The sequence below is a fragment of the Oncorhynchus kisutch genome, linkage group LG26 (assembly GCF_002021735.2).
Source record: "Oncorhynchus kisutch isolate 150728-3 linkage group LG26, Okis_V2, whole genome shotgun sequence".
NCBI classification, from domain to species: Eukaryota; Metazoa; Chordata; class Actinopteri; order Salmoniformes; family Salmonidae; genus Oncorhynchus; species Oncorhynchus kisutch.
Genome location: NC_034199.2, coordinates 36,567,460 through 36,585,592, shown reverse-complemented (window position 1 = coordinate 36,585,592; position 18,133 = coordinate 36,567,460). Strand labels below are relative to the sequence as shown.

At 45.7% G+C, this 18,133-nt stretch overlaps 1 protein-coding gene across 5 annotated transcripts in view; it reads left to right on the top strand.

The window, feature by feature from the left end:
• The window catches only part of LOC109871046 (semaphorin-5B), a 271,930-nt gene that overhangs the window by 38,267 nt on the left and 215,530 nt on the right, over nt 1-18,133 (top strand). For all 5 annotated transcript variants that reach the window (XM_031805788.1, XM_031805787.1, XM_031805786.1 and 2 more), the window contains exon 2: nt 7,899-7,972. The gene's annotated coding sequence lies outside the window, so the exon portion shown is untranslated. The remainder of the gene's footprint in view (nt 1-7,898; nt 7,973-18,133) is intronic.

Genomic DNA, 18,133 nt, shown 5'->3' with positions numbered 1-18,133 from the left:
GCTTTTACAACATACAGAAGAAGTGCGCTGGTTATCATTGAATTGAGTGACGATGTTACGGAATTCTAGGAGTGGTGGGTGTAGAGTCAGGCGGAGAGAACAATACTTCCAATGGATGCATTTATTTCGCCTGGTCTCTCTCTCTCTCTCTCTCTCTCTCTCTCAATTCAATGTAATCTCTCTCTCTCTAAATTGTCTCCCTCTCGCTCTCTGCCGCTCAATTCAATGTAATCTCTCTCTCTCTCAATTAAATTTACTCTCTCTCTCTCAATTCAATTTTCTCTCTCTCACAATTCAATGTTCTCTCTCTCTCTCTCTCTCTGTATATACCTCCCTCTCTTTTTCTCTTTCTCCCTCCTTCCCTCTTTTCCACCCACCCTCTCTCTCCCCCGCGCTTCTCCCCAGAACACTTTAACTGACCGCCAGGCAGGTCTTCAGGGGTGACTCTGGAAGACCTCTTAAACCCTGTGCCTAGTTGGCACAGCCCAGGCAGTCTAACTGCAGCTCTGCTCTGTCTCTGTACTCCTCTAATCTTAATGAAGTCCTTCACTAACTGCCACTCCTTCACTCCTCTAGCAGTTTGGGAGGCTGTGTGTGTACCGGTGCTGTTGGATGGTGCCCTGAGGAGCGCTGAGGAAGCTAAATGAAATGCATGTAGATTGATAATTCCCTGAGGAGCGCCGAGGAAGCTAAATGGAATGCGTGTAGATTGATAATGCCCTGAGGAGCGCTGAGGAAGCTAAATGGAATGCATGTATATTGATAATGCTCTGAGGAGCTCTGAGGAAGCTAAATGGAATGCATGTATATTTATAATGCTCTGAGGAGCGCTGAGGAAGCTAAATGGAATGCATGTATATTGATAATGCTCTGAGGAGCGCTGAGGAAGCTAAATGGAATGCATGTAGATTGATAATGCTCTGAGGAGTGCTGAGGAAGCTAAATGGAATGCATGTAGATTGATAATGCCCTGAGGAGCTCTGAGGAAGCTAAATGGAATGCATGTAGATTGATAATGCACTGAGGAGCTCTGAGGAAGCTAAATGGAATGCATGTAGATTGATAATGCTCTGAGTCAGTCGGACTGACTGAGAAGTGAACAGGTCAAACTAATTTGTCTGACATATAGGCCCACCGGTAGTTTCCTCAGACTTTCATATCCATTAACTAGTAATTATGATTTCTTATCCATGAATACCACAAGTTACATTTGTCTACGAGTCTCAGACAGTTTTAAAGAACCTCCATGATGAGGTTAATAAAGGAAAACCCAACCTACAATGTATATGGTTATTCATCGTCCAGCTGTGTTAACTTCCAACCACCAAAGAAGCATTTCATTCACATCACCCCCATTGAGTCTAGTGCATCCCTCCTGCACCATGTTACAGTGTGTTAGCATTGTTATCTGTGGTACCAGTGGCACCAGGCTACCTACAGGGGACAGTCACACCAGGCTCCCTACAGGGACAGTCACACCAGGCTCCCTACAGGGGACAGTCACACCAGGCTCCCTACAGGGGACAGTCATACCAGGCTCCCTACAGGGGACAGTCACACCAGGTTCCCTACAGGGGACAGTCCGACCAGGCTCCCTACAGGGGACAGTCAGACAAGGCTCCCTACAGGGGACAGTCACACCAGGCTCCCTACAGGGGACAGTCAGACCAGGCTCCCTACAGGGGACAGTCACACCAGGCTCCCTACAGGGGACAGTCAGACCAGGCTCCCTACAGGGGACAGTCACACCAGGCTCCCTACAGGGGACAGTCACACCAGGCTCCCTACAGGGGACAGTCAGACCAGGCTCCCTACAGGGGACAGTCACACCAGGCTCCCTACAGGGGTCAGTCACACCAGGCTCCCTACAGGGGACAGTCACACCAGGCTCCCTACAGGGGACAGTCACACAAGGCTCCCTACAGGGGACAGTCACACCAGGCTCCCTATAGGGGACAGTCACACCAGGCTCCCTACAGGGGACAGTCACACCAGGCTCCCTACAGGGGACCACCAGGCTCCCTACAGGGGACAGTCACACAAGGCTCCCTACAGGGGACTACCAGGCTCCCTACAGGGGACAGTCACACCAGGCTCCCTAGAGGGGACAGTCACACAAGGCTCCCTACAGGGGACCACCAGGCTCCCTACAGGGGACAGTCACACCAGGCTCCCTACAGGGGACAGTCACACCAGGCTCCCTACAGGGGACCACCAGGCTCCCTACAGGGGACAGTCACACAAGGCTCCCTACAGGGGACCACCAGGCTCCCTACAGGGGACAGTCACACCAGGCTCCCTACAGGGTACAGTCACACCAGGCTCCCTACAGGGGACCACCAGGCTCTCTACAGGGGACCACCAGGCTCCTTACAGGGGACAGTCACACCAGGCTCCCTACAGGGAACAGTCACACCAGGCTCCCTACAGGGGACCACCAGGCTCTCTACAGGGGACCACCAGGCTCCTTACAGGGGACAGTCACACCAGGCTCCCTACAGGGGACAGTCACACCAGGCTCCCTAGAGGGGACAATCACACCAGGACCTACAGGGGACAGTCACACCAGGCCCTACAGGGGACAGTCACACCAGGCTCCCTAGAGGGGACAGTCACACCAGGGTCCCTACAGAGGACAATCACACCAGGCCCTACAGGGGACAGTCACACCAGGCCCTACAGGGGACAGTCACACCAGGCCCTACAGGGGACAGTCACACCAGGCTCCCTACAGGGGACAGTCACACCAGTCCCTACAGGGGACAGTCACACCAGTCCCTACAGGGGACAGTCACACCAGGCCCTACAGGGGACAGTCACACCAGGCCCTACAGGGGACAGTCACACAAGGCCCTACAGGGGACAGTCACACCAGGCCCTACAGGGGACAATCACACCAGGCCCTACAGGGGACAGTCACACCAGGCCCTACAGGGGACAGTCACACCAGGCCCTACAGGGGACAGTCACACCAGGCTCCCTACAGGGGACAGTCACACCAGGCCCTACAGGGGACAGTCACACCAGTCCCTACAGGGGACAGTCACACCAGGCCCTACAGGGGACAGTCACACCAGGCCCTACAGGGGACAGTCACACCAGGCCCTACAGGGGACAGTCACACCAGGCCCTACAGGGGACAGTCACACCAGGCCCTACAGGGGACATTCACACCAGGGTCCCTACAGGGGACAGTCACACCAGGGTCCCTACAGGGGACAGTCACACCAGGCCCTACAGGGGACAGACACACCAGCGAAAGCACTCAATGGTCTTGGAGTCTCTGCATTTGCACTTTCTATTTATTGTGGTACAGCGTGATGTAAGCAGAATTCAAACAATTCCAATGCAAAAAATGTATCCCTGTACATCTACATGTGTGTATAATCTTAATTCAGTGAAGGTAGTCATGTCTCTCTCTGTGTGTGTATTTGGTGGTGGAGAACGTGTCCCCTCCTGTCGCACTGTGAACAGGATGATACTCTTCTCAGCAATTAGCTAAAAAAGTAAAAATGCCAATCCCCTGTCGTTCAAGCAATGTCATGGTCTAATACTTTATGATCAAGAAATGGAGAGAGCGTGGGTGACAGAGAGAAACAGAATGGTGCAGTTTGAGACCATGTGGCAGAAAGTGATGTGGGTGCTGGAGATGGGGGTGGGTGCTAGTGGGTCTGGACAGATGTGATGTTTGTATGTGTATGTTTTGTATTGTTGATAAAATATCCAATGAAATCATATAAAATAATACAATGACATTTAAAAAGTAAAGAATGAGGTGAATCAGCAGACTTGTCTCTTCAGTTTTCCTACAAGGTAGTGTTTGGGCATTCTAGTCATTCTAGTAAAATATGTATTTGTTTACAGACATGTTGTGTTTGAATAAGTGTTTGTCTCAGTCTGTCTCTATGTGTGTCTGTGTGTGCGTGTGACAGTGGCTGAGTAGAACAGGTTCGACACAACTGATGTTAAAACCCCAGTTAGCCTTTTGTATTGATGAGGATTCTCTGCCCTCTTGATTTGGTGGAAGAAAGAGAGCAGTAGCCCATGTTGACACAGGAGAATGTGGCTGCTTGCTTTGTGCAGCCATAACATTCCCACCACTGTCTGTCTGTAGTGGTGCTGCCTACAACCAAATTCAGGGTCTATCTCCATAGCAAGTCCTCCAGACATCCCTATTTGAATTGGTCCACCTGTTTTTGTATTTGCTCCCGAATAACGGTATTACAACTAATTCCTCAGAACTAGCAGAGAAGGAGGCACCAATCTACAGTTTATCTCTGATCGTCATGGCTCTAAACTCAAGCTACAGGCACTTTCTCAAAAACTGAATCAAAGTGTAAGTGCTTGCTTAGCGGCGTACAACATAGCAGAGGAAGAGGATACACGTTCTAGGTTCTACACAACATAGCAGAGGAAGAGGATACACGTTCTAGGTTCTACACAACATAACAGAGGAAGAGGATACACGTTCTAGGTTCTACACAACATAGCAGAGGAAGAGGATACACGTTCTAGGTTCTACACAACATAGCAGAGGAAGAGGATACACGTTCTAGGTTCTACACAACATAGCAGAGGAAGAGGACACACGTTCTAGGTTCTACACAACATAGCAGAGGAAGAGGATACACGTTCTAGATTCTACACAACATAGCAGAGGAAGAGGATACACGTTCTAGGTTCTACACAACATAGCAGAGGAAGAGGATACACGTTCTAGGTTCTACACAGCAAAGCAGAGCTTTAACCTACTGCCAGGGTTGTACAGGTTTTCTCTCGACTTCTTTTCTTTTCAAGTGAGAAAAAAAGATGCTGTTAATTGACAACGCGGGAGGGACAAGATTTCTGAGCCTCACACAGAGGTTTCCGTAGAAACTCTGGAAGGCTATTTTGTTCCAATTTGCTCTGTGGTGTTAACTTAAGACCAGAAGCCTAAAGGCCAAATGGTAACTGTACAGTATATTAGCCTGCAAGTTTGATTAATTCAGCTGGAAGGTATATACTGTATCTTTGGCAGATTTATATTCATGAAGTCTATACATTAAACTACAGTAAATTAGCCTTTAAATGTCAGCCTACACTATTTGGTTTACTTGAAAATGTTTAACTGCAATGAACTTGTTTGAGATTTAGTTTGGCTTGGGGAGCCATCTTTTCAATTCAATTCAATTCAATTCAAGGGCTTTATTGGCATGGGAAACATGTGTTAACATTGCCAAAGCAAGTGAGGTAGACAACATACAAAGTGAATATATAAAGTGAAAAACAACAAAAATTAACAGTAAACATTACACATACAGAAGTTTCAAAACAGTAAAGACATTACAAATGTCATATTATATATATATATACAGTGTTCTAACAATGTACAAATGGCTAAAGGACACAAGATAAAATAAATAAGCATAAATATGGTTTGTATTTACAATGGTGTTTGTTCTTCACTGGTTGCCCTTTTCTCGTGGCAACAGGTCACAAATCTTGCTGCTGTGATGGCACACTGTGGAATTTCACCCAGTAGATATGGGAGTTTTTCAAAATTGGATTTGTTTTCGAATTCTTTGTGGATCTGTGTAATCTGAGGGAAATATGTCTCTCTAATATGGTCATACATTGTGCAGGAGGTTAGGAAGTGCAGCTCAGTTTCCACCTCATTTTGTGGGCAGTGAGCACATAGCCTGTCTTCTCTTGAGAGCCATGTCTGCCTATGGCGGCCTTTCTCAATAGCAAGGCTATGCTCACTGAGTCTGTACATAGTCAAGGCATTCCTTAATTTTGGGTCAGTCACAGTGGTCAGGTATTCTGCCGCTGTGTACTCTCTGTGTAGGGCCAAATAGCATTCTAGTTTGCTCTGTTTTTTTGTTAATTCTTTCCAATGTGTTAAGTAGTTATCGTTTTGTTTTCTCATGATTTGGTTGGGTCTAATTGTGCTGCTGTCCTGGGGCTCTGTAGTGTGTGTTTGTGTTTGTGAACAGAGCCCCAGGACCAGCTTGCTTAGGGGACTCTTCTCCAGGTTCATCTCTCTGTAGGTGATGGCTTTGTTATGGAAGGTTTGTGAATCGCTTCCTTTTAGGTGGTTGTAGAATTTAGCAGCTCTTTTCTGGATTTTGATAATTAGTGGGTATCGGCCTAATTCTGCTCTGCATGCATTATTTGGTGTTCTACGTTGTACACGGAGGATATTTTTGCAGAATTCTGCGTGCAGAGTCTCAATTTGGTGTTTGTCCCATTTTGTGAAGTCTTGGTTGGTGAGCGGACCCCAGGCCAAGGTATGTATAGTTTTTTGTGTGCTCTAGGGCAATAGTGTCTAGATGGAATTTGTATTTGTGGTCCTGGTGACTGGACCTTTTTTGGAACACCATTATTTTGGTCTTACTGAGATTTACTGTCAGGGCCCAGGTCTGACAGAATCTGTGCATAAGATCTAGGTGCTGCTGTAGGCCCTCCTTGGTTGGTGACAGAAGCACCAGATCATCAGCAAACAGCAGACATTTGACTTCGGATTCTAGCAGGGGGAGGCCGGGTGCTGCAGACTTTTCTAGTGCCCGCGCCAATTCGTTGATATATATGTTGAAGAGGGTGGGGCTTAAGCTGCATCCCTGTCTAACCCCACGACCCTGTGTGAAGAAATGTGTGTGTTTTTTGCCAATTTTAACCGCACACTTGTTGTTTGTGTACATGGATTTTATAATGTCGTATGTTTTACCCCCAACACCACTTTCCATCAGTTTGTATAGCAGACCCTCATGCCAGATTGAGTCGAAGGCTTTTTTGAAATCAACAAAGCATGAGAAGACTTTGCCTTTGTTTTGGTTTGTTTGGTTGTCAATTAGGGTGTGCAGGGTGAATACATGGTCTGTTGTACGGTAATTTGGTAAAAAGCCAATTTGACATTTGCTCAGTACATTGTTTTCATTGAGGAAATGTACGAGTCTGCTGTTAATAATAATGCAGAGGATTTTCCCAAGGTTACTGTTGACACATATTCCACGGTAGTTATTGGGGTCAAATTTGTCTCCACTTTTGTGGATTGGGGTGATCAGTCCTTGGTTCCAAATATTGGGGAAGATGCCAGAGCTAAGTATGATGTTAAAGAGTTTTAGTATAGCCAATTGGAATTTGTTGTCTGTATATTTGATCATTTCATTGAGGATACCATCAACACCACAGGCCTTTTTGGGTTGGAGGGTTTTTATTTTGTCCTGTAACTCTTTCAATGTAATTGGAGAATCCAGTGGGTTCTGGTAGTCTTTAATAGTTGATTCTAAGATCTGTGTTTGATCATGTATATGTTTTTGCTCTTTATTCTTTGTTATAGAGCCAAAAAGATTGGAGAAGTGGTTTACCCATACATCTCCATTTTGGATAGATAATTCTTCGTGTTGTTGTTTGTTTAGTGTTTTCCAATTTTCCCAGAAGTGGTTAGAGTCTATGGATTCTTCAATTGCATTGAGCTGATTTCTGACGTGCTGTTCCTTCTTTTTCCGTAGTGTATTTCTGTATTGTTTTAGTGATTCACCATAGTGAAGGCGTAGACTCAGGTTTTCCGGGTCTCTATGTTTTTGGTTAGACAGGTTTCTCAATTTCTTTCTTAGATTTTTGCATTCTTCATCAAACCATTTGTCATTATTGTTAATTTTCTTCGGTTTTCTCTGTCCCTTTCTCCCTTCACCCACCCCACCCCATGAAACCTAAGAAACTCCAGTTGAAATGCCATTCCAGGTCCGCCCTCTCACCTCCATTGTAAAAGTTGGCGGTGTGTGTACGAGAGTGTGTGTGGTTCTTTGTGGCACTCCACACTACTTATGGGAAGGAGACGATCGACTGGTGTGAATTGAAAGACTCACCCCTCCCCCTTCTCTGCCTCTCCTCTCTCTCTCTCTCTCTCCATGAAATAGGTTTCTAAAGGATAGAACAGCCCTCTCAGCCCATCCCTGTAGCCGCAGGACCATGTGCCAGTGATGACTAGCTGGTGAGTATTGTGCTTCGTTCTCTTCTGCTACAGTTTGATCAAGTTTAAAACTTTATCATCCATTTCTGGGGTTAAAATGGGAACATGTCTTTGGGATAGCGCATGCACGTATCGATGGGACTCATTGGGAGATAGTAGCTCAGTTTTGTACCGTCAAAACTGTGATTATATGTAGAAGCCAGACAACATAGTTTAAATCAGGCCCTTAAAATCGATAGATCTAGATCAATATATCCCCAAGTAACTGGGAGAGAGTGAGCAGTGCATTATACACAACAACGATCTGTGTGTAAAGATACACTGAGACTCGACCTCAACAAGCCAGGGCTTCTCTTGGAGGAAAAGACAAAGAACAACTTGGAGATGCAAATGAGAGCAGCGAACAGCTGAAGGATATCCAGGAAAACATGTTTTCAATGCTCTTAATACTCACCAAAACAAACAAACTGTTACAATCTGTAGTTAAAAAAGTGTATTTGCTCAAACGGAAAGTAGAGCCTGTCAGATATGTATATACATGGTGGGCACGTGGACGATCAAGACAATAAAATTGGCCTACCGGAAACAAAGGTGCAAACTTTAGAAGATTAGCTGGATCAGCTAGAAAACAGATTGAGACAAAATAATATAAGAATATTGTCCCTACGGAAGACGATGAAAAAGGGGGCCTTTCCAGCTACATGATCAAACTGATATCGGAGGAGCTTGAAGTGGATGTATCACCAGACGATCTGGAGCGATGCCATTGGATCAGCGTGAAGCAGAAGAACTCTAGATACCCTCGCATGGTAATATTTAAGCTGTGGAACTCTCAGATCAAAGTCAACATTCTACAATGGCATTGTATTTTTTATTGACTTGTAAACGCCTGGTAAAATGAACAAGAGTTCTGGACATATTAGGAAATTATATCAAACCTTTATTATTCCTTGTTTTCATTACAATTAAGATTTAATGGGGGTTATTGGTGAGAATGGAGAGGGGCTCTATCCGGGGGATTGAGATTGTTTGCTGGGAAGGCATCACACACTTCTTTGAGGTGTGCGTCACCCGAAATAGACCCCATCCAGCCACTATATTTTTCTTAAATTTATAAGGTAATACAAACCAACCATAGTACTTAAGTGGCAGTCTTTCTTCAACTGAAGTATTTTCTTCAAATGTGTATACAATGTATATATCGTATCCACAGTTTCTTTTAGGTAAATTAGGAGAAGAATCGGAACTAAAAAGCAAACCTGGTGTTTTTAGATGAAATTCATGCTATATTAGATCAAATACAGACAGGAACCATTATTTAGCAGGTGACTCAAATTATAAATTCGATATTGATTGAGAGACGTAGTAATAAAAAAGTCTAATTTAGTCAAATGCCTTTAAGGCGTACATTAAGGGAATGATAATCTCCTCCTCAGCTAAAGTTAAATCTTGCCTAGAGGCGCTGCTGCGCCTTCTTCACCACGCTGTCTGTGTTGAAGAAGTCCTGTTTCCTGAAGTCCACAATCATCTCCTTTGTTTTGTTGACATTGAGTGTGAGGTTATTTTCCTGACACCACACTCCGAGGGCCCTCACTTCCTCCCTGTAGGCCATCTCGTCGTTGTTGGTAATCAAGCCTACCACTGTAGTGTCGTCTACAAACTTGATGATTGAGTTGGGGGGCGTGCATGGCCACGCAGTCATGGGTGAACAAGGAGTACAGGAGAGGTCTGAGAAAGCACCCTTGTGGGCCCCCCAGTGTTGAGGATCAGCGGGGTGGAGATGTTGTTACCTACCCTCACCACCTGGGGGCGACCCGTCAGGAAGTCCAGGACCCAGTTGCACAGGGCGGGGTCGAGACCCAGGGTCTATTATGATCGAAGAGAATTATGATTATGATCGAAGAGAATTCTCTTGTTAGATAATGCGGTCGGCATTTAATTGTAAGGAATTCTAGGTCAGGTGAACAAAAGGACTTGAGTTCCTGTATGTTGTTATGATCTCGTTAATCATAAGGCATACACCCCCGGCCTTCTTCTTACCAGAGAGATGTTTGTTTCTGTCGGCGCGATGCGTGAAGAAGCCAGGTGGCTGTACTGACTCTGATGACGTATCCCGAGTGAGCCATGTTTCCATGAAACAAAGAACGTTACAATCTCTGATTTCTCTCTGGAAGGCAACTCTTGCTCGGATTTCATTTACCTTGTTGTCAAGAGACGGGACATTGGCGAGTAGTAAACTCGGGAGCGGTGCGCGATGTGCCCGTCTACGTAGCCTGACCAGAAGGCCCCTTCTGTGGCGCCGTTGTTTTGGGTCGCCTACTGGGATCCGATCCATTGTCCTGGGTGGTGGACCAAACAGAGGATCCGCTTCAGGGAAGTCGTATCCCTGGTCGTAATGATGGTGAGTTGACGTTGCTCTTAAATCCAATAGTTCCTCCCGACTGTATGTAATAAAACCTCATATTTCCTGGGGTAACAATGTAAGAAATAACACACTAAAAAAACAAATACTGCATAGTTTCCTTGGAACTTTGATTTGATTCAAAGGTCTTACCAGACTTGATACATATCAATCCAACAGGGTTTATTAAAAATAGACATTTACAAACAAATACAATAAAACAAGAAATAGTGTAGATTTATCAATAATGGCTGTGGATGCTGAAAAGGCCTTTGACCATCTTGAATGGCATTTTCTATTCAAAACTTTGGAAGATTCAACTTTCCAGCTGAAATAATAGGTTAAATAAAAGTGTTGTATAAATGTCCTCAAGCAAAAAATCGACAGAAATAATACAATATCTAATGAAATTGTTTTAGAAAGGGGCACAAGGGATGTCCCCTCTTCCTCCTCCTGTTTGCACTGGCTTGCAGAACGAATTAGACAGGATCCAGACGTAACTGGTATCAGTATTAGTAGATGATCATTTGCAGATGATCTCCTGATATACCTAAACAGTATTGAAAACTCAGTGCCCCCATTGCAAAAAATATTTTCCCGAATACAAAAAATGTATGTGAAAACCCCCCAAAATAATGGCAATAGAATGTCCTTTTAAACTCTCCGCACATAACTTTCAATGTGTGTTTGTAGAAGTTTTCAGGTTGTGATTGATCTTGTTATTGGTCTTGTTATTAGATAGGACAGTGTTTCGTTTCCAACTGCGTATCACACGTCCCCTTGTCCTATACCTCTGAGATGGTTGGACCAGTGGAGCCCTAACGTAGGAAGCTCGAAGCCATCTATCACTCCATCTCTCTCCATCTATGTCTCTCTGTTTACCCCCCCACCCCCGTCCTCCACATCTTCTTTACAGCCCATGTAGTAAAGAGACTGAGGCAGGGAGCATTTTATGTGAAAGAGAGGTGGGGTGGTGAGATGGAGAGAGGAGGGGTGGTGAGGGAGATAGGAGGGGTGGTGATGGAGAGATGGAGAGAGGAGGGGTGGTGATGGAGAGATGGAGAGAGGAGGGGTGGTGATGGAGAGATGGACAGAGGAGGGGTGGTGATGGAGAGATGGAGAGAGGAGGGGTGGTGATGGAGAGATGGACAGAGGAGGAGGGGTGGTGATGGAGAGAGGAGGGGTGGTGATGGAGAGATGGAGAGAGGAGGGGTGGTGATGGAGAGAGGAGGGGTGGTGAGGGAGAGAGGAGGGGTGGTGATGGAAAGATGGAGAGAGGAGGGGTGGTGATGGAGAGAGGAGGGGTGGTGATGGAGAGATGGACAGAGGAGGGGTGGTGATGGAGAGAGGAGGGGTGGTGATGGAAAGATGGAGAGAGGAGGGGTGGTGATGGAGAGAGGAGGGGTGGTGATGGAGAGATGGACAGAGGAGGGGTGGTGATGGAGAGATGGAGAGAGGAGGGGTGGTGATGGAGTGATAGAGAAAGGATGCTTAAACCTTTCATTCTATCCAGCCTGTTATTGGTGAAGTCCGAGCTCCTCTCTCTCTATAATATATGCCATTTAGCAGACACTTTTATCCAAAGTGACTTAAACTCTCTCTCTCCTCTCCCTCTCTTCTCTCTTCCGCCCCACAAAGACTGTTTGTCGGAAGGAGGGAGTCCACTAGGGACTTTGTCTAATTGGCTCTACGTGGGCTAGTCAAAGAACCAAAGCTCAGAGGTGAAGTTTTTTTTAAATACAGCAAGTGATATATCCTTTCTTCTCTGCTCCTCTCCAAGAATGGTGAAGTTTATGTAATACATTTTTGTAATAGAGAAGTGTACTTTCAGCTGTAACTTTATCAAAGGCTTTTATACAGCGATAGTTGCCTCTGTAGGGCCAGTACCAGAGGGGGTGCTTCCTTTGAGTGTAAGAATGCCAGACCGGGCAGTAAAGATTTGAGTTCATTGAGCCCCTAAAGTTTCAGACAATTCTCCAACTACCTGACCCAGTTATCATGATGAGACGCATGGGCCAACACAGTAGAAAGTCTACCCTATTGAAGGGCCTAGTTGGCTGGCACTGGCTTTTATTCCCCTCCAGTGCGCTGACTCGCCAAGCTTGATTCGATTTGTGCCCCAAAAGTTTCCCCAAACCGTATCAGTGGACCAGAAAGGCCCTGTCCCATTTGGCCCTTGTGTGAAAGCTTGTGAAGAAGCTCCTTTCTGTTTGTTGTTTGTATTATCCCCCTTTCTCCTGGATGTATCTGGACTATCTGGAGCCTGAGGAGTGGAGGCCGTGTTTATGTGTTGTCCTTCCTCTCCCTGCTGTTATTTGCTGATATTTGTTTCAGGAAGAGCAGGAAGAAAACAAGCAGCTTTTCAAGTATGAATGGAGGAATAGAGGATAGTGGGATGAAGGGAGGATGGAGGGAGAGAGAGGAGACCCAGTTTAAGGGCTCATCTCATCTGAAGTTTAGGGGTATGTCCAAAATGGCACCCTCTTCCCTTTATAGTGCACTACATTTGACCAGGACAAATAGGGCTCTGTTCAAAAGTAGTGCACTATATAGGGAATAGGATGCCATTTAAGACCCACTCCCGGCCTTAAAGGCTCTGTCTTTTGATGCCCCCCAAGGCAAATTACCACACTGCCTTTGTAGGTCCAGCCATGGTACATTAGTGTGCCTTAAAAACGTGGCCTAGTGCTGCCCATTCAGGGGACAAAGAGAGGGTCTGCTGGCAGAACCTTGGCCCGTTACACAGAGGAGCCATTCACACGGGACGCAGGATCGCAGGGAGTCTTACCAACGATGAGCAAACCTACATCACCGGGAGGGAATCCACCGTGACATACTTTCATGGTAGAACTTGTGGTGGTGGTGAAGATGTCATGATGTCATCGGCTCTCCTCTCCTCTACTTACACAGCCAGGAGATGTTTCCTCCATCTAGTTTCAAGTTGTATTAGTTGTGTGTACGGGATATGCATGGTATACATTGTCCAATGAAATTCTTACCTGCAGGTTCCTTTTTGACAATGCAAACACAATGAGAAATAATAAAATATAAGAATACAAATATAAAGTAAATGGCTCAGTAGAATAAACATTTTAGCATAAGCAATTACACAAAGGCACAATTTATAGTACAATATTTACACGTGTATTGGGGAAATGTGTATTTGTCAGCCAGCAGCATACCACCCTGCATACCACTGCTGGCTTGCTTCTGAAGCTAAGCAGGGTTGGTCCTGATGGCTTGTAGATAGTAACTGTCTCTGAGCCTGTTGGTATCAGACTTCATGCTCCGATACCGTCTACCTGACGGTAAGGGAGAGAACAGTTTGTGGCAGGGGTGTGTGTGGTCCTTGATGATGCTGCTTCGAGTAGATGTCCTGACTCCTGGGTGGGTGGAAGCACGGTCCAAGTGATGTACTGGGCCGTCTTCACCACCCAGTGGAAGGCCTTGTGGTCAAGGATGGAGCAATTCCCGTACCAGGCCGTGATGCGACCGGTCAGGACACTCTCGATGCAGCAGTAGTATTTGGAGAGGACGCGCGGTGGCATTAGTAGGACAGGCTTTTGTCATCCTTGTGTTGTCATCAGATTTACTTTGCCTTGCATCAGATCCTTTGCCTTGATGGCAGCTTTGCACACTCTTGGTATTCTCTCAACCAGATTCATGAGGTAGTCATCTGGAATACATTTCAATTAACATGTGTGCCTTGTTAAAAGTTCATTTGTGGAATTTCCTTCTTTCTTAATGCGTTTGAGTCAATCAGCTGTGTTGTGACAAGGTAGGGGTGGTATACAGAAGGTAGCCCTATTTGGTAAAAGACCAAGTCCATATTATGGCAAGAACAGCTCGTATAAGCAAAGAGAAAAGACAGTCCATCATTACTTTAAGACATCAAGGTCAGTCAATCTGGAACATTTCAAGAACTTTGAACGTTTCTTCAACTTTGAACGTTTTCTTGGTTCCCACCATGAAGCCTGGTGGAGAAGGTGTAGAAGAAGAAGGCTAAACTTCGCTCTAAGAGCGTTGAAGCACAAGGCTAAACTTCGCTCTAAGAGCATTGAAGCGCAAGGCTAAACTTCGCTCTAAGAGCATTGAAGCGCAAGGCTAAACTTCGCTCTAAGAGCTTTGAAGAGCAAGGCTAAACTTCGCTCTAAGAGCTTTGAAGAGCAAGGCTAAACTTCGCTCTAAGAGCGTTGAAGCGCAAGGCTAAACTTCGCTCTAAGAGCATTGAAGCGCAAGGCTAAACTTCGCTCTAAGAGCATTGAAGCGCAAGGCTAAACTTCGCTCTAAGAGCGTTGAAAAGCAAGGCTAAACTTCGCTCTAAGAGCGTTGAAGCGCAAGGCTAAACTTCGCTCTAAGAGCGTTGAAGCGCAAGGCTAAACTTCGCTCTAAGAGCGTGAAGTGACCTCCTGAGTGGCGCAGCGGTCTAGGGTATTGCATCGTGCTAGAGGCATCACTACAGATCCTGTTTCGAACCCAGCCGGCCGTGACCGGGAGACCCATGAGGTGGTGCACAATTGGCCCAGCGTTGTCCGGGTTAGTTGAGGGTTTGGCCAGCCGGGATGTCCTTGTCCCATCGCGCTCTAGCGACTCCTTGTGGCGGGCCGGGCGCATGCACGCTGACATGGTCGCCAGTTGTACAGTGTTTCCTCTGACACATTGGTGCGGCTGGCTACCGGGTTAAACGAGCAATGTGTCAAGAAGCAGGGCGGCTTGGTGGGGTCATGTTTCAGAGGACGCACCTCTCCCGAGTCCGCACGGAAGTTACAGAAATGGGACAAGACTGTAACTACCAATTGGTATTACGAAATTGGTGAGAAAAAGGGGCAAAAAGTAAAAAATGTATAAAAAATAAGAGCATCAAGCGAACCTTGCGCAGATACTGTGTGTGACTGTGTGAGGGCGAAGTCTTGCATTTCACTCATCCCAATATCTGCAGTGCTGCTCGTGGCAACGTCATTCCACTGAGTCTACCTTTAATATAGATGACTTGAGAGAGCCTGTATATATCTCAGGTGGCCATGGATATATGGATTTTTTATGCTGCTGTTGCCATAGCACTGTATGTGCCCATCCTGTCCTGAAGTTTCGAGGAGTCTTGAAAAGCAAGATGGTTATTGGAGCGATGCAGAGATGGGAGGATCTGAGATGCCACCCTCCTCTCTTCTTCTCTTCTCCATGGTTACACAGAGATGTCTAATACTTTTCGGGAACTTCTGAAAGCCTGCAGAAATGAGACTGTGTGCCGAAGCAGCTTTGTTCAGGTCTAAGGGTGATATCAAGTCTCGGGGAATCTATTTCTACATTTTTTGTAAAGGCATCCCATGTAATGAATGTAATGATTTAATCCATATTTGATCACAAATATCACATTGTAAGATTAACTGTAGTGTATTTTCCCCACCATTCACCTAATTAGGCATTAACCTTACAGTATCTCCCAATATAATTTTGGATGCCTTTCCCCTCAGAAAAATCCCTCCCCTCAAATCCTGTAATGAGTGTTTTGAGAGTCAGGGAGCAGGTTCAGGGAGTGATTGTTTTAATAAATAAAAGAAACAATGAACACGAAACACAAACAAACACCGACATGAAAACAGAGTCAATAACACCTGAAGACCCAAGGGGAGTGACAGATATAGGGAAGATAATCAAGGAGGTGATGGAGTCCAGGTGAGTGTCATGAGACGTAGGTGCGCGAGACGATGGTGACAGGTGTGTGGGATAATCAGCAGCCTGATGACCTAGAGGCTGGAGAGGGAGTATACGTGAGTACCCCTAGAGTCACTCCCCTCAAATCAAACATGAAAATTGTGATATGAAGCCATTGAATTACTTCTGTAGGCCTACATTCAGAAACACCACCAGTCCTCTTTTCCTTTTCCTACAGTCTGACCTCCTCATCAGTAAAGGAAGTTGGCGTTCTCACCAAATTAATTACTCTGAAGTTTGGGCCTGGCTGACTGAGGACATTCCCTCTTATGTCCAGGCTCAGAGCTCCCTATTCTCTCTCTCTTTCTTTCTCTTTTACTCACTCACTCAGTTACTCACTGGCTCACACACACACACATGCACGCACGCACGCACAGACAGACAGACACACACACACACACACACACACACACACACACACACACACACACACACACACACACACACACACACACACACACACAGACAGACAGACAGACAGACAGACAGACAGACAGACAGACAGACAGACAGACAGACAGACAGACAGACAGACAGACAGACAGACAGACAGACAGACAGACAGACAGACAGACAGACAGACAGACAGACAGACAGACAGACAGACAGACAGACAGACAGACAGACAGACAGACAGACAGACAGACAGACAGACAGACAGACAGACAGACAGACAGACAGACAGACAGACAGACAGACAGACAGACAGACAGACAGACAGACAGACAGACAGACAGACAGACAGACAGACAGACAGACAGACAGACAGACAGACAGACAGACAGACAGACAGACAGACAGACAGACAGACAGACAGACAGACAGACAGACAGACAGACAGACAGACAGACAGACAGACAGACAGACAGACAGACAGACAGACAGACAGACAGACAGACAGACAGACAGACAGACAGACAGACAGACAGACAGACAGACAGACAGACAGACAGACAGACAGACAGACAGACAGACAGACAGACAGACAGACAGACAGACAGACAGACAGACAGACAGACAGACAGACAGACAGACAGACAGACAGACAGACAGACAGACAGACAGACAGACAGACAGACAGACAGACAGACAGACAGACAGACAGACAGACAGACAGACACACACACACACACACACACACACACACACACAGATTGTGCCCAGTGTTCCATTGTGTCTCCCTGGGTTTATCTCAGTATGACCAGCAGATAGAACAGACCTTATTAGCTGAGCTCTCTCTCTGTGTTCATGTTGCCGTCAGAGAAAAACATTAAACGGACAAAGTACTGTATAAAACCTTGCCAATGGTTGAGAAAAGGAAAAGGGAACACGGCACTCTATTACCTTCATAGGGCTCTGGTCAAAGTAGTGCACTATGTAGGGAATAGGGTGCCATTTTGGACGTAGACTGTAATTTCTATAAGCTTTGTCTTCATAAACTATTTGAAAATGAAAATAATAGCTATGTTTTTCTAACCAAAATAACCTGTGCTGAAGCTACAGTTTAACTATGGTGAGTAATTGAACCATCTGTTTATGACTAACAAAGAGAGAACAGATTAAAAAATAGAATCAATTTGGCTGCATTTTGTATTGAACAAAAATGTGTTTTTCAGCCAGTAGTCTTTAAGGTACAATTACAGTTACACAACAGGCTCCCTCGTCAGAAAGGGAGGGAAAGAGAGAGAGAAAGAAAGACAGTGAGAGGGCGCACTTTGAGGACTTTGAAATCCAACAGGACTTTGAAATCCGACAGTGGAAGTTGAGCTGTTGAACCACAGTGGCTGAGACAATGTAGACAGTGATCATTTCATCTCCACATTTCCTGGCACAAAGCCAGGGTCATGCATCAACATGTCTGTAATGGAGAATCTTGTTGTGAGACCACATAGCAATTAAAGTAGGAATCAGGATGCTTTTTTGTAATTATATCACAATGAATCTAATTATTGTTGTGTGCTTTGCGAGCAGCAACATTGTTGTTGTTGTTGTCTAATGTATTTAATCAATTGTCTTTGTTGTGTTATTAGACCCCCCTCCCCTAGCTCTTTCTACTTTAATGAACATTC